Source organism: Salvelinus alpinus, chromosome 23 (genome assembly GCF_045679555.1).
Source record: "Salvelinus alpinus chromosome 23, SLU_Salpinus.1, whole genome shotgun sequence".
Lineage (NCBI taxonomy): Eukaryota > Metazoa > Chordata > Actinopteri > Salmoniformes > Salmonidae > Salvelinus > Salvelinus alpinus.
The window spans coordinates 24,415,716-24,428,912 of NC_092108.1; the positions used below are offsets into that span (position 1 = coordinate 24,415,716).

General features: G+C 41.7%; 1 long non-coding RNA gene across 1 annotated transcript; it reads right to left on the minus strand.

Moving 5' to 3' along the window:
- Positions 1-1,764: 1,764 nt before the first annotated feature.
- On the minus strand, positions 1,765-2,165 carry LOC139551335 (uncharacterized). The gene is made up of 2 exons (XR_011670253.1): positions 2,036-2,165; positions 1,765-1,933 (listed from the first exon to the last, which is right to left on the minus strand). It is a non-coding gene; the product is annotated as an uncharacterized lncRNA (long non-coding RNA).
- Between the last annotated feature and the right edge of the window lie 11,032 nt (positions 2,166-13,197).

The following is a 13,197-nucleotide window of genomic DNA, read 5'->3' on the forward strand; positions in this document are numbered from 1 at the left end:
TAATGGTCTGGGGTTGTTTTTCATGGTTCTGGCTAGGGCCCTTAGTTCCAGTGAAGGGAAATCTTAACGCTATAGCATACAATGACATTCTAGATGATTCTGTGCTTCCAACTTTGTGGTAACAGTTTGGGGAAGGCCCTTTCCTGTTTCAGCATGACAATGCCCCCGTGCACAAAGCGAGGTCCACACAGAAGTGGTTTGTTGAGATCAGTGTGGAAGAACTTGACTGGCCCTCACAGAGCCCTGACCTCAACCCGATCTATCACCTTTGGGATGAATTGGAACCCCGACTGCGAGCAAGGCCTAATCGCCCAACATCATGCCCGACTCACTGGCTGAATGGAAGCAAGTCCCCGCAGCAATGTTCCAACATCTAGTGTTAAGCCTTCCCAGAAGAGTGGAGGCTGTTATAGCAGCAAAAGGGGGACCAACTCCATATTAATGCCCATGATTTTGGAATGAGATGTTCGTCGAGCAGGTGTCTACATACATTTTGGTCATGTAGTGTATTTATATATAAAAATCTGTTGAGACCTATAAAAAAATACTATTTTTATCTATCTAAGCTTTTGTCTAACTTTTCAGGAATTCTAAGCTTTTTAGTCAGGCTGGCATGCTGAGATTTGTCAGTAAACTAGCTCCAGAGGGGGGCTCCAGTACCAGACAGTAGTCCTTGGCCCTGGCTCCACAGAGGTGAAAACAGCCTCTCTGAACATCTCTTTCACAGATGCTCCTCTCTAATAGATTCGTTCCAGTAAATGGACATTCTGGCGTTTGATTTCATTATCAGTGATCCCAGCTTAGAGCCCCCAAGCTTATATCTCTCTACCTCTCTCAGAAAACCCCTCTCACATGATGGGGATCTGTACCATTTAATTTTGTTTCCAACTTGACCCAAAAAGTGTGAAAAGACACATTTGTAAAGTTTTGAAATGTGCCTTTCCAGATGTCAAAAGACACTTGGAACATGCCTCTAATATATGTTATAAAAATAATCAAAATCACTACATGCTAAGCGGAACATTAATACGTTGAGGGAACAGGACATACCTGAAGTGTGTGTTAATAAATCACAGAGGCTTGTTGCTGCCTGTTCTCTTGGCTGTCCCATGTACTATCCACATCATATGAGGCATAACAAATGAGCTGGAAGCTAGAGAGTTCAGTGTGTCAAATCGGAGGGCATGTTGTCTGGTCCTCTGGCAGTCTCTATGGGGGTACCACAGGGTTCAATTCTCGGGCCGACTCTTTTCTCTGTATATATCAATGATGTTGCTCTTGCTGCGGGCAATTCCCTGATCCACCTCTACGCAGACGACACCATTCTGTATACTTCTGGCCCTTCCTTGGACACTGTGCTATCTAACCTCCAAACGAGCTTCAATGCCATACAACACTCCTTCCGTGGCCTCCAACTGCTCTTAAACGCTAGTAAAACCAAATGCATGCTTTTCAACCATTCGCTGCCTGCACCCGCACGACTAGCATCATCCCCCTGGACGGTTCCGACCTAGAATATGTGGACATCTATAAATACCTAGGTGTCTGGCTAGACTGTAAACTCTCCTTCCAGACTCATATTAAACATCTCCAATCCAAAATCAAATCTAGAATCGGCTTTCTATTTCGCAACAAAGCCTCCTTCACTCACGCCGCCAAACCTACCCTAGTAAAACTGACTATCCTACCGATCCTCGACTTCGACGATGTCATCTGTCACGGTTCTCTAAAGTAGAACCCAGAAGCAGACCAGGACAAGGAGAGTAAGACGAAGGTGAGTATTTATTTACAAGTTTAAATGTAGTGATAGAAAAATCCAAGTAGCGGAGCGTGCAGCGGAGGTGAGTTGATGGAATTGAGTAAGCAGATCCAAGGAAGTAACTGAAGTCACCGACGACCAGGTAGGGATGGGATGAGTGTTCCGGGTGAATGACTGTAGACAGAAAAAACGGAGGTAAGTTCAAGGCAAGCAAGACGTACAAAACAACAAAACAAACTCTATCAAACTGGAGGCTGATACGCTGGCACAACATACTGTTCATGGCTAACGATCCGGCAGGGAATGGATGTCAGGTCAGCGCTTATGAAGTGGAGGGGTGATGATCAGGACCAGGTGTGCAGATAGCTGATGGGATACAGGTGCGGGTACTCAGAGATCCTCCAACTAGCTACGTCGCCCGGCAACCAGACAGGGTGCGTTCCAGGACACCGGAAAAAAACACTCCAGGACAGAACACAGGCAAAAACAGACTCAGGAAGCGGGATTCGTGACAGTCATCTACAAAATAGCTCCAATACTCTACTCAGCAAACTAGATGCAGTTTATCATAGTGCCATCCGTTTTGTTACTAAAACACCTTATACCACCCACCACTGCGACCTGTATGCTCTAGTCGGCTAGTCCTCGCTACATATTCGTCGCCAGACCCACTGGCTCCAGGTCATCTATAAGTCCATGCTAGGTAAAGCTCCGCCTTATCTCAGTTCACTGGTCACGATAACAACACCCACCCGTAGCACGCGCTCCAGCAGGTATATCTCACTGATCATCCCCAAAGCCAACACCTCATTTGGCCGCCTTTCCTTCCAGTTCTCTGCTGCCAGTGACTGGAACGAATTGCAAAAATCGCTGAAGTTGGAGACTTTTATTTCCCCCACCAACTTTAAACATCTGCTATCTGAGCAGCTAACCGATCGCTGCAGCTGTACATAGTCCATCTGTAAATAGCCCACCCAATTTACCTACCTCATCCCCATACTGTTTTTATTTATTTACTTTTCTGCTCTTTTGCACACCAGTATCTCTACTTGCACATGATCATCTGATGATTTATCACTCCAGTGTTAATCTGCTAAATTGTAATTATTCGCTCCTATGGCCTATTTATTGCCTACCTCCTCATGCCTTTTGCACACAATGTATATAGACTAATTTTTTCCCTACTGTGTTATTGACTTGTTTATTGTTTACTCCATGTGTAACTCTGTGTTGCTGTCTGTTCACACTGCTATGCTTTATCTTGGCCAGGTCGCAGTTGTAAATGAGAACTTGTTCTCAACTAGCCTACCTAGTTAAATAAAGGTGAAATAAAAAATAAAAAATTAAAAGAGAGCTGAAGTTTGAAGTTTGCCAAAGAGGCTGGGGCTGCTGGATGGGGCTACGTTGTAGATAGGGCTACATGGGACTACATATCCTCATAGCCTGATCTTTATTTTGTCTTATACCCAGCCCTCTGTGTCAAACCCATACCACATGATTGGAATGATGATGTTGTTCCCATGACTATTACTAAAATACCACTACACCTTTCACCAATAGCTTGTACTACTTCTACAAAATTACTACTACTGCAACTATTGTTACTAGCATTTTATCACCGTTACTCTCTTACATTTTGAGATAAACAGAGTTTACTGTGTGTGCAATTATTAATACTGTTAGTTGTAATTAGCCATTCATAGTTAATAAGGAATAAAATATCAGAATACATGTACACGTTTTGTGTGACAGCATGTTGCACTGTACCACGTGCACTGCTTTTATACTGAAGTATGTGTTCGAATGATATACTACATGAAATACCGACATTCACTGATGATGAGGCCGAATTTACTGATGAACTGCAGAATTTTTCTACAAGCTGTTGGGCTATTTCAGCAATGGGATATGAGAGTTCCCAGGAAATTTGATATTTCACGTGGCATGCTATTTCAGCCATGCTGCCCTCTAGACTGGGACAAATTGTGTCTTGGGCAGCTGCCAGGGTGTTAAATGCCCAATTTCAGTCCATAGCTATTTAGGCTGCAATCATAGAAGGTTGAGTCAGTCTCAGCACTTTGTTCCTCATCCATTTTGTTTCCCGCATGACAGCTAAATGATGGCTGATGGGCTGACGTAGACTCGGACTGTGTGTCCCACGACCTTGACCTCTCTGCTGATGACCTGTATGGGGGATTTGGGACCTGGAAATACAGATGTGACATCATACTGAACTGAACCCTGGGATTACAGCAGGACCAGGACTGGGACCAGGTCTTGATTTATATGGAGTTTTCACATGTGTAATTAGTAGGTGGCCCAAACATATATTTTGTAAAATCTGAATTCCCATGGATGATTTTCAGAACGTGATTCTGATTTGATTCTATCTTGACTAGATTTGATCAACAAATGTAATTATCTGACATTGTGTGTGTGTGTTTGGGTAAGTGTGTGTTTGAATGTGTGTCTGGGCTGGTGTCTGGCTCATCTAATTGAACAATGCAAATACATTATAGTAAAACGCCACTGTGTGAAAATCCTAAGCACCAGCAGTAGGGTTGCTTTACAAGTCACCCCAAACACAGCAGTAGCATACTGTCTATGTCCATCACCAAAGTGCCCCCATAGCGCCCAACTGGCATACAGCCTGACTCATGGTAACAGAGAAACTATTAACAGTCCCAGGTATCAAAGACAGTCCCGGGAATAGCTTAGTGCTTATCTCCACTGCTAAGGGGGTACAGTGGGCTGGCCCGAAGTCCCCTCTAGAGCTGGGGTTGAGTTTGGGGGCAGAGGGAGGGGAAGAGAGGGGGACAGAGGGAGGGATGGAGGTGTGGGGTAATAACAGCAGCTACCCACACCCCACAGCTCCTCTACAGGCTGTAATGACAGGCAGTTTGGGGTGCTCCCCTACCAGGCTGAAGATGAAAGCTAATGCCTCCTCTTCGCCTATTGTGTAACACCAGACCTCAGCTTTCACATAGACCTCACAGGGAATTCTACAAAGTCAACAAGAGCAAAATGTCAAAGAACTGTGAAGAAGATAGGAAAGGAAACGTTTCACAAACTTTTTGGGCTCAAATCGGTTATTAATACATGACGGTTTGTGCTTTGTCGGTTATAATAGAAATGCAGATCCACTCCCTTTTTGTCCTGTTTCTTGTCTTGTTTGTTTATCTATTAAGTCAAACGTTATCTTTTAAGTCAAATGTTAATTTTAGTGTAAAATAAAGCTATTCAAATATTTAATGAAAATCTAAGGATTTTATGTAAAGACAGGCAAGATCTATAGTGTATTTCGTGAAGAAATATGATTCAATGTTAATTTGTGATGCATTGTCACAACAATGATAATATATAATGATTGGTGATGTTCAAAAGAGGGTTTGGGTCAAGTATTAAGTGTTTATGTTAACAATGATTGTATCTTGGATGTTGACAAAGGCATTTGCCCTCTACTTGAGAACACTTGAGCTCCAGTCAGTTATTACTAAAGAGGGTCTTTCAACCAACCTCTCGGCTCCCCATGGCCTTTCAAACCATCTCTCTCTCTCTCATTTCTATCTTGTCTCCTTCTGCAGATGCTCTTGTGATCCTCTCCAACCCTAAAGCCTGCTGAGAGAAGGGATTTAACAACAGGCAGGGACAGGTGACAAGACCATTTGCATCTCACCCACTACCCCACTGGGGCCTCAGCTGTTCTCCCGGAGAGCACCGGGAGAAACCCCCCAATACTAAACTCCATCCAACATAACAACTTTATGTTGTTTAGACCATGAGAGAGATGTAGGGATTAATCGAGAGTGAATGTCAATGACAATGGATAGATAGGGATAGGGCTCCCTTTTACAGCATGTGTGTGTGTGTGTGTGAGTGTGCGTGCAAGCGTGCGTGTTCGTGAGTGTGTTGGGGAAGGCGCATCTGGTCTTCATTAGTGGGGGGGTGGTGACAGGAGGTCACTCCCTCAAATCACCCTTGTCCACAGCATCAGACCATCCAGACCCTCCTTGGCACTGATGCCTGTTGGGGAGTAAACCTGTCTCTCACGTGCCTGTTTGGAGTCTAGCTCCATTATTATAGGATCTACCGCTACCTTAGGGACAGTGCTTAACTGTTATTAATATTGCTTAAAAATGATCTATAAGGTCCTTCAGTCAAGCAGTGAATTTCAAACACAGATTCAACCACAAAGACCAGGTAGGCTTTCCAATGCCTCGCAAAGAAGTGCTCCTATTGGTAGATGGGTAAAAAATAAACAAAGCAGACATTGAATATCCCTTTGAGCATGGTGACGTTATTAATTACATTTTGCATGGTGTATCAATACATCCAGTCACTTCAAAGATGCAGGTGTCCTTCCTATCTCAGTTGCTGGACAGGAAGGAAACCGCTCAGGGATTTCACCATGAGGCAAATTGTCACGTGTGCTCCCTCTCCGGCCTCTAGGTCACCAAGCTGATCATTATGGCACACACCTGACACCATCGTTACGCACATTATGACACTCACCTGGACTCCATCACCTCCTTGATTACCTGCCCTATATATGTCACTCCCTTTGGTTCCTTCCCCAGTCATCACTGTTTCTGTTTCTGTTTCAGTTTCTTGTCTGTGCGTTGTTCGTGTTCCTTGTTTTGTATTATGTTTTCATTTATTTATTAAAACACTCACTCTCTGAACTTGCTTCCCGACTCTCAGCACACATCGTTACACCAATGGTGACTTTAAACCAGTTACAGAGTTTAATGGCTGTGCTAGGAGAAACCTGAGATTGGATTAACAACACTGTAGTTTCTCCACAATACTAATCTAATTGACAGAGTGAAAGTTAGGAAGGCTGTACAGAATAAAATATTCCAAAAGTATGACTGCAATGTGGGAAAGCAATATACTTTTTGTCCTGAATATAAAGTGTTATATTTGAGGCAAATCCAATACAACACATCACTGAGTACCACTCTCCATATTTTCAAGCATAGTGGTGGCTGCATCATGTGTATGCTTCAAAGAAGGTTGGTGGCACCTTCATTTGGGAGAACGGGCTCGTGGTAATGACTGGAATGGATTTAGTGGAACGGTATCAAATACGTCAAACTCATGGTCTCCAAGTGCTTGATGCCATTCCATTTGCTTCGTTCTAGCCATTATACCTCCTGTTGTATGCGTGTAATCCTTAAGCACGGGGGAATTTTTCAGGATAAAACAATTAATGGAATGGAGCTAAGCACAGGCAAAATCCAAGAGGAAAACTTGAGTCAGTCTGATTTCCACCAGACACTGGGAGATGAATTCACATTTCAGCAGGACAATAACCTAAAACAGAAGGCCAAATCTACACTGGAGTTGCTTACCAAGAAAACAGTGAATGTTTCTGAGTGGCCGAGTTAGTTTTGACTTAAATCTGCTTGAAAATTTATAGCAGGACTTGAAAATGGTGTTTAGCAATGTTCAACAACCAACTTGACAGAGCTTGAAGAATTTTGAAAAAAATAAATGTGCAGATATTGTACAATCCAGGTGTGCAAAGCTCTTAGAGACTTACCCAGAAAGACTCACAGCTGTAATCGCTGCCAAAGGTGAGTCTAATAAGGCTGTGCATACTTGTGTAAATTATATATTTAATGTATTTCCTTTTCAATAAATGTGCTAACATTTCTAAAAACATGTTTTCACTTTGTCATGATGGGTATTGTGTGTAGATGGGTGAGGGGGGAAAAGTATTTAATAAATTTTCAATTAAGGCTGTAACACAACAAAATGTGGAATAAGTCAAGGGGTATGAATACTTTCTGAAGGCATTGTGTTCCATAAAATGTATTTAAATGCATTTTTCACCCTTGAAACAAACTTGTCATATATTCGGAGAGTCCTAAATCCAGCTTTGTCTATGTCCCACTGCATTTATTCCATATATCCATAGAAAACTTTTGATTCCCAGAAGGAACAATAATTAGAAAAAATGGCACCAGCTAATTCTAGTTAATTTGTTCCAAAAAACGACTTAAAATTTGCAATGATAGGTTGAAAGGTGAAGCATCTCATCTAGTCCATGAGCCAGACCCCCAAATCTTCTCCGTTATACCTTCTTTGATCCGTTATACCTTCTTGGCTCTGTAATACCTGCTTGGCTCATGGACTAATCCTTGAATTCATAAATATATTTAGTTATATTTAGCATTGGTAATTTGCTATCTAGACTGTTAGCACAGATTCAAATTTGCTTCTTGTTTTAACTGTGTTCACACAAATTGTCACAGTAAGTGGGCCGATCTCTCAGGAATATGTTCAGATCTGGCTGGAACTAGGCTAAAAAAAGGAAGCAGGACATTTTAATCTGTGGTTTAGCAATTTAGGAAATTAGCTTACTAATGTTTAATTTGTGAAAAAATGTATATATGAATTAACGATGGAGAGCAATACATGTACAGCTAGCATAGGAATTCCCCTTTAAACCTATCATTTACTAACTGATTTATTTAGCAAATTTGAAGTAAAACTTCAGTTTTTTTCTAACAATTGTGGTAGAATTTCAACAACGAAAAATCTCACCAAAGAAAATAAGAGATGGATCTAAATCTGTGGTAAATTTTTATAAATAACCAATGCATAGTGCAATGATTCAACAGGTCAGATAGGTAACTCATGATTTCTTCTCCTGTTAGAGCAGCTTTTCCCAGATCCATTTAGTGTGACATTGAGCCAACCACCTCACATCGGTTATCATGGTCAGACAGTAGCAGAAAGCCACTCCATTAAATGGAAGCTAAATATTTACAAAGGGTTTCGGGGTGGGTTGGCTTGTGGTGAAAGTTTAATGTTCAAAAAGGCTAGTTAGAAAGTGTGTGTGTGTTTTCCTGTTTGTGGTCAAAAATGTGTGTAGATGACCTATATTTGTTTGTATACCTCTTCCTTCACCGATACATTTGTTTTCAAAATTAACAGAATTTAATATTCATTGGACAATGATTCGCCTCCTAAATTACTACAGGTGTGTAATCTTAATTTGATCACTCTGTTTTCGCAGTTAATCGCAGATAATTTTCCTGCGCTGCAGGAAATGCAAACTTGTAGTGTATTCAAGGTCTAAAAAGGATCTAACGTTTGTAATTTCCACTTTAACGTTTCAGACCTGATTTGCCCTAACAATTTTTTTTAACAACCCTTAGAAATATGTCCATGAATTATTATCCACATAATAATTAACTTTCTTGTTGCTGCAGGAGTATTTTCTTGCTGTGCAATCTGGCCTCAGATCAAAATGATATTTTACTAAAATCCATGCCACTCCATTTAGTATGATATGTTACTTTATGTTAGGTTACATTACATTGGCCTATAGTACCAATAGAATAGCAGTCGTACAATATAATACAAACTGTAGGACATAAAGTATACTACGTCTTGATCGCATTTGACCTGTTTAGTATGATATATTACGTTCGACTGCTTTAGTATGATATTCTATGTTAGGTTAGGGGTTAAGGTTAGGGTTAGGTTCAGGAGTTAGGTTAAAGGGTTAAGATTAGGGATAGGGATAGCTAGCATGCTAAGTAACTGCAAAGTAGCTAAAAATGTGCAAGTAGTTGTGAAGTTCCTAATTAGCTCAAATGCTAAAGTTGTCCGTGATGAGATTTGAACACACAACCTTTGGGTTGCTAGACATTCGTGTTACAGTATATGTGGCTCAGTTGGTAGAGTATGACACTTGCAATGCCAGGGTTGTGGTTTCATTTCCCACGGGGGACCAGTATTGAGAACAAAAATGTATCCCAAAAATGTATCTCAATCCCTCTGGGTAAGAGCGTCTGCTAGAATGTATGTGTCAACTTGAACAACCCCCCTCCTTTTCTTTTGACCTATTGTCCATACCAAATGTAACATATCATACTAATTTCAATGTCCCGGATTTACATTTACTATGTTATAACAAAATGGAATGTAACCTAATGTAAAGTAACATACAATACTAAATGGAGTGGCACGGATTTTATTAAAATATAATAGGTTTTGCTCTGAGACCAGGCTGTGCTGTGAGAAACTGGTGAAATTAAGTTAGTACATCTGTACAGGATAATAATAATCCACAAACCATTTAAAAACTGGTTTAGTTAAATCCCAAGTCAATTATTTAACCTAGCCTTCACTCAACCCCCCCACACCCCCCACCACTATCTCTCTCACTGACCACCTCCCATGCCCGCCACCACTCCCCCATGCTCTGGTCAGATTTACAGCAAACCGTGTGTGTTCCACCATATTTGTGAAATCCCCATGCGTCATGCTCGCCCCCACCCCACTCGGCTGCTTTGAACCCTGCCACTGGCTTGAGAGCACCCATAAATCGGGCACACTCACAGAGGAGGACCCTCTTTACATAGGAGCCTCATAGCTGAACTATGCCACAACTAACTTAGTTGAGCCCAGCGATTTGTCAAAACTCCTGTCCCTCTGTAATAAATTACTCTGGAGAGAGAGTGGAGAGAGCTGAGGCGTTCTGTACGCCATTTGTGTTTCAAATAAAGATGGGTTCCATTTGGATTGTGTCAGTGATGGTTAATAACAAGAGTATCCTGTTTAAAGGTCTGACAGAGGCAAGCCTGCCTGACAACCAGGGTCATGTGAGGAATGTTTTCCTTATAGATTTTTTGAAATGTTCACATTAATATAGTTTAAGCATTGACTAAGCAAAACTCCCAAAAAACAAGAAATTAAACATTTTGGCATGGATTTTGGCATGAATTAATTTCACATTAATCATTGTAATCTATAGTGAAATGTTTCAATATCACACTGCATGGGACATAGTAGAACAAATATGGAGTGTTCTGTTATGACATTACATCTAGAACATTTTGTTATGATATATTTCCTGACCTCCCTAGTTTTTCTTAACTAAAAGTGAAATGAGCTTGGAGGATTCTGGGAAAAGTGGGGAGAGCTGTCCCATCAGAAGCCTGAGTAACTCTTCGTTATGACTTTGAGTTCTCTTTGCACTTACAGTGACCCTTCGCTACCCCTACTTACCACTGTAACAGTTCATTGGCTCAACACCATGTTTTCTTTTCCATTCCACCTTCTTATTCTCTTTCTCTCTGCTTGTTCCTTAGTCAGCATTAAGCCCATCTGTGAGTTTCCTGCATCCCTGTGGTTTTTATTAGCGGGCAAAACAATAATAATAATAATCATTCTACCTCTGTTATTCAACATAAAAATGTATCCTTTGATTGCTAAACTAGTTTTTGTCACATTTCTGGACATACATTATTTTATTTTTTTTGGAAGTGATTAAATAAAAGATGTTGCTATTTCTGATGTCAATCTGGTAAGACAATATCTAAATTCAAGTTTCCCTATAATTATTCAATCTTTCTTTTATGACAAGCAACCTCACATTGCTTCAAGAAACCTCACATGACAAGTCATGGCCATGCGATATGTGTGCACACCCTTCAGAACTAATTTTGTGGCATTCAGGTTTTCCAGCCACATCTAATTGGGAGCCAAGATTCTTCACCCACCCCCTGTTCCTTATTCTGAGTGAGCTACTTTGTGCTAGCGGCTCAAAATTGCATCCAACTACTTAATTACTGTGTAAGAAGCAAACACAGGTGTGGAAGCCCAGCCACCACCACTGGAGCCCCCTCCACGGAAGAAGGCCACTCTTGTCCTGTGGAGGCCGACTGGGAAGGCCAGGCCCAGACCAGCTCTTTGAACTCAACTTGGCCTGTTGGGTGCCTGAGCAGAAAGAGGCATTTTAAAGGTGTGGAAATTAAATGTCCCACATCAATCATGCATTTCCACTTTTGAATTATTCAGCAGCCGCCACTGCCTAACTCCTGTCTGCTTTCTCCTGGATACGGGCGTGTGTATAGTGTCTGTGTCTGCCCTCGGTGTGTGTGTGTGTGTGTGTGTGTGTGTGTGTGTGTGTGTGTGTGTGTGTGTGTGTGTGTGTGTGTGTGTGTGTGTGTGTGTGTGTGTGTGTGTGTGTGTGTGTGTGTGTGTGTGTGTGTGTGTGTGTGTGTGTGTGTGTGTGTGTGTGTGTGTGTGTGTGTGTGTGTTCCATCGTCCATATGTGTGTGTACAGCAACGGGTAGAGAGAGGGGGCTAAATGTGGAAAAGCATCTATTTTTTAATGGATTGTTGGTTTGTTTGTAGCCATGGCAGCGTAAGGTGGCTACCTACCTAGGGTAGTTGGAGCTCCAGATGTGTAGTTTGCTATGGGAGGACTCTGCAGTGCAGTGTAAGATGGGAGGGGAGGGGGAAACAGAGAGCAGCTCTGAATGCCACAGACAATGAGTGCTCTGTTTGGGTCGGCCACGCTACTACTGCTGGTATGGATCAAGTGGCCCTGTTTTATTCCAGTTTTTTTGGCCTCATTCCCCCTGCCTGGTCTGCTTTTCTCCTTTCAGCACGTTCTTTGCATTTCTGGGGCCTGGGTGCCTGGGCGAGTGAGCCGGGCCAATAGGTTGAGTTTCACGGGGCTGGCTGTGCTGGCTGGGCTGGCTGAGAGGGCCTGTGCACTGATGGAGCACTGACTAATTGAGTGAACAAATTAGAGCACAGTTACACACACACACAGGCGAACCTTTAAGAGAATGAACTCTGTCGGCCGGCATCCTCTGTCTCTCTTTTCACTGTGCCTTTCTCTCTCCCCCTTTCTTTCTACATTTGTCTCTCTTCCTTCCTTTCCTTCTCGCTATTCCTTCGCATTTAGTTGGCTACTGAGGATGTAATTGATTGTAATGTCTGTAATTTGTCATTGAGATACATGTCTGTGCTTTACTCTTATTAATTTACTCCTTGTATCCTCAATATTTTCCCCACACATCCAGAAGGCTCGATAACAAACAATAGAAAATGTCCTTATTAAATCTTTTCCAGTATACTGTAAACAGTATGAGAACCATAGGATATTAGATTTTGCGTGAGGAAAATACAAAATAAAGAAAACAGGTATTATATGAAACTATGAATTATTTTGAATAAATTACATGGTCTGTACTTCATTAGCTGAGAGACAAAGCCCTTTGTTGAAACATATTTTGACAGTGAAAAATTCCAGTTTCTCAGGTTCAGAGTCCTCCACCTCTTAGCTCTGAGCCAAAGGGAACTTTGTAGTTGTGTGTGGCCTGCACAGGAAATTAAGAAACCTCTGCAGCTTTGTGCATTTTCGTGTGCGAATTAACTTGGAAGAGTGGATTTAAACAAGAGTGGAACAGGGTTCAGCATCTGTGTGGCCAAAGTCAGCTCAGTATGTAAATACAGACATGTCTTATTTGACAGAGCAGGTTAACCCCAGAACAATGGTCGCCACAGAAATGATTTTAAGAGGTACTTAATGGTTTTCGTGTTTTTCTTCTCTTGGTTTTTCGTCATTTTATATTTCTTTGAGCATATGTAGAGAATATGCTAGTAGTTTTTGTTATTACACATCT